Here is a 4,644-nt window from a genome sequence, read left to right as displayed (position 1 = left end):
GTATTGAAAACGAGCATCAAATGTGTGTTTGTATGTGTGTGCCTTGCAGTGTTGCATGGCACGTCGCTTCATACTACAATTTTCTTACCATATTCAGATGCTTGTTGAATATATAAATAAATACAAAAAATTACTCTCATATGTTGTTTTTGTGTATGTGTTTTTTAAATTATTTTTTATTCAACAACTGTTATGCCGCCAGTCTAAATGTAAAATTTACAAAATATGTTTGTAAGTCACCTTCTAAAATCCAAAACAAAAAATGGGTCTATTACAATTAACAACAGCAACCCTGAGAGTGTTGAGGTTCGTGTATAGGTTCGTCCGTCATTAGTGCGAAAGAGATAGCTTTGTATTTTCAAATTTCAATACGTAATTCAATTAGTGCTGCCAACTTTTGGGCTAAAGCTCATAATATGGGATTTTCACACAAAATAAGGCACGTGGGATTTGCGTCTCATAATAGGATTTATTCATTATTTCTTTTAATATAGCTGAAAAAAGTTTATTTGTCAATTATAAATTTTCTGACTTTTGGAAATTCATATCTGTTTAAACAGCTATAAATAAAGATAAATTATACTTTTCGATTTTATTGCAACTTTGCTACACTTAGATTGGGATATTTAAGCTTGGAAATTGGCAACACTGATGCAATCAGGTTGGCTCCCATTTAAGCTAAATACACACCAGGCAACCGTTGCAGCAACACGGCCATGTTGAAGCAACCGTTGCCTCGTGTGTAGCTGTGTTGCCAATTGATTTTCGTGTTGCTGCAACCGTTGCCTGAAATATCAAATAAATTTGATTTTTGGGATAGGTTGCTGCAACCGTTGCTTCGTGTGTATCATTGTTTACTGCTTTTACTCGTTCAGTTCGTTGAAAACAAGCGAAGAAGAAGGTTCGTGCGGAGTAAAATAAAGTGAAAAAGGAAAAAATGGCAATTGAAAATAATGAAAATTATGTTAATTTTATTAACGAATATAAAAATTTGAGACAGCTGTGGGATATAAGTAGTGAAAAATATAAAAACAAAAATTTTAGAAAAAAAGCATACGAACAATTAAAAAATGAACAATAAAATTGATAAAAATTTCAAGTCCGCAAAAGAGTTTCCTGTTGCAAGATACCGGAAAGTTATTGCCAGTCTAATTTCTGCTGATATTGCCTCTCTCATTATGGTATCTTGTTTCATTATTTTGGCCTTTACGAAGTCCAACAATTTTCTAAACAGAGCTTCGTCCATCCTCATGTAATTTTTATAGTCCGCTGGCTCATTTTCCTTCAGTTCTTTCAGCAGCCTCTCGTTCGAAAATTCGATTTTTTTTCAATTTTTGGACCAAATTTTCTTTCTCTTCTTTTGTTGCATCTCTTCTCCTCATTTTCGTACAAAAGTTCGTCAATTATAATAAGAGAAGTAATTTTACGTATTTCGTCAATCATTTAAAAAAAGTAATTTTACGTATCTTCCGCTTGTACCTTTCATGCACCACAGTTATACACAATACTGAGATTGAAGCAACGGTCGCAACGTGTTTCTTAAACAAAGGCAACCGTTGAAGCAACGTGTTGCAGCATATATTTCGTGTATATCCAGCTTTAAGAAAATTCGAGAGGGAAATACGAATAATGATTATAGTTGAGTTGACAGCCATTGGTTACAGTGGTGGTCGCACATAACTAACTTAATTGAGCAAGTATGCATTTATATGCTATTTGGGAAATTGTTTACCATATATTATATTAAGCTTTAGTGTTAGTAATCTATTTGAGATGTACTTTAATTAATGAAAGAATGAATAAATAAATAAATATTTTTTATTATTTAGAATTAGTGATATATGTACATATGTATGTTTTTTTTTTTGTTTTTAATAACCCCCAGCCCCACATAAGCATGGATTCCGAAGAGTGCACAGTACCAATACTGCACTCACCGCCATAACACCCAAATAAACCGCGGGCTTAACCCAAATCGCTACTGCGAAAGGACTGCCCTAGTAGCGCTGTCCTAGTAAATCTGACAGTCAGCCACTCCACGCTACTACTCGTAGATGACATTATACAGTTGAAAAGGTGTTCCATTCAACTTCCACATATCGAAGCTTCCCCAACCAACAGGTCTCTCTGTTCTCCTATGCTGACGATTGTTCGATAATGGCGTATGGCAAGGACATCGATGGCCTGTGGGCCAAAGTAAACGATTACCTCACTAGTCTTTCTCGCTTTTTCACTGAGAGGAATCTCCAACTTTCCCCACTAAATCCACGGAAACCCTCTTTATCACCTGGACAAGGGAGGTCAAACTACAGCTTAAGGGTAAAATCGACGACATACTAATACCAACAGTAAACCACCCAAAATGTTAGGAGTTACCTTCGATAGTTTGCTCTCTTTCTCTGCGTACACAACCGCAACAAGGTCCCAAAATCGATTTACGGTAGTACTTGGGTCAAATGCAAAGAAATGTTGCTGGCGACATTTAAAGCAATTGGGCGGCCGGTTTTGAATTATGCTGCGCCTATCTGGTCGCCTGGAACTATTGATTCGCAGTGACCAAAGCACCAGATATGCCAAAACGCTGCAATCGGGACAGCCAAGGGATGCCTCCTGATGCCCCCCTCACAACACCTAGTACATAATGAGGCACAAATGCTCCCAGTCAAGCGGCACAACAAAATACTCAGCAAACAGTTTCTACTCGGGTTTCACCCTTTTAGACCCCTTCTGGAGCCTGAGCCGCCTCCCAGGCGTGTCAGAATGCATCTCTTCAACTACATCAACTGCATCTCTTCAACTCCGACGAGATCCAGGACAAAACGAAGCGACAACCACTGAACCGGACAGACATACGCTCAATGACATTCATCGGGAGATACTTTCCACCTTTCTAATCTCCCGATCGCTGAATGCCGTAAACAAAGTCCAAACAACACTCATGGCCGATGAAGAGATTCAGCTACCCCGAAAGACTCGCGTAACTTTGGCACAGATAGGTCTGGATACTAAAGCATATGTCCAGCGTGTGAAGGCACTCCGCACGATACTAGCCACCTTTTCACATGCCTAATCAAACCTACTCGCCTAACACTCCTTTCCCTCTGGACCCAACCAGTCGAAACAGCAACTTTCTTGGGCCCACCGTTAGATGAGCTAGACTCCTCCCTCTATTATATGTTAAATTTCGTTTACTTACTTTTGGTTGCCCCAGCCCACGGCCTCATCTACTTGTCACTCTGGACAGAAACAATATGCGCTAAGGTGAGGCGGTTCAGATATTTTTAGTAGCACCAAGTCTGTATCTGCAGGCGAAGGTGTAAATCTTGAAAGTTCTTCTTTACAAAAACGTGGAAAAAAAATTACATTACAAATTATGGGAATTTTTCAGAAGTATTGCGGCCGTTGGAACAAAGTTTATTTGTGCAAGTCTGCCATTCGGTTCGTCTCACGTTTGATGCCCACTATAAACACGGAACATCAAATGATAGGAAATTAAAACAAAAGTACTCGTACCTAATAGTCGCAGCCCCGCAGAGTACAATAGAAAACCTCCGTTCTGGAACTAAACGCGTTCGGGGCGGCATAAACTGTGGAGTTCTCCATCAAGATTCACGTCGCAAATTTAAGGAGAAGCACGCTTTCCGTTCTCAACAGAAGTTAGATATTTTAGAGTGGGACTTGACTCCAAACTGCATTGGAAGCTATTCATTGAAAATCGGGTAAAGAAGGTCAGCATAGATTTCTACTCCTGTAAATCTATATTTTGCCAAAAATGGGTACTTAAGCCACAGGTCGTTCTTTGGATGTACAACGTAGTGGTGGATGGAAGCTCTTCGGAAGGGCTACAGTATCACTAAACTGATGAGCGTGCAAAAGACTTTATCGCATGTATAACTTGTCGCTGTGTTGCCCTTAATGTCGCTTCGCACCTGCTTCCCATCGAATTTCATGTAATTTCTACCGCTGCTCAAAGTGCAATGAGGTTAAAGGAGGTAATCTCGCAAGCATTTCTCTGAACTTTGAAAATATCTTTCTACCCGTATACCGGAGTTTGAAGGTTGTGCCATGGTCTCTCTGTCTGCAATGACGATTCCAAGATAGAATTGGGAGTCGAAAAAAGGGTTTCTCTAAATCAGCCAATTTATCTATTTCCTTAAAACTGCCGAATACTACTAGTGTTTTTAAGGCAGAAGCCTTTGGGATCCCGCAGACATGTAGAATTCTTAAGGAATGTGCAAGGAGCAAGGGGGATATTAACATTTTTTCCGATAGTTAGGCCGCGATCAAGACTCTGACGACGCCACGGTGCAGATACAAACTGGTCAACTCCTGTAGGGAGGAGCCCAATCACTTGGATGTGCAGGTGACATTTATCTGATCTGGGTTTCAAGATATAGGAACGTAGAGGGAAATGAAATTGCTGACGAGCTTGGCAGGATCAACTGAATTGGTCTCAGAGGCCTTCTACGCGGTCATCGGTATTTTATTAAAACGGAATTGCACAACTTATCTCGCAGAAAAGCGTAGAACAAATGGATCTCCATTGCTGCGTATACTATTTCGAAAACCCCTTGATTCCAGTGCAATAGATGCAGCACGCAGAGAATGCGGGGGACTTCACGCCATTCAAATTTCTAACTCGTA

This window comes from Anastrepha obliqua, chromosome 4 (assembly GCF_027943255.1).
Source record: "Anastrepha obliqua isolate idAnaObli1 chromosome 4, idAnaObli1_1.0, whole genome shotgun sequence".
Lineage (NCBI taxonomy): Eukaryota > Metazoa > Arthropoda > Insecta > Diptera > Tephritidae > Anastrepha > Anastrepha obliqua.
Note: the sequence above shows the minus strand (reverse complement) of the source record.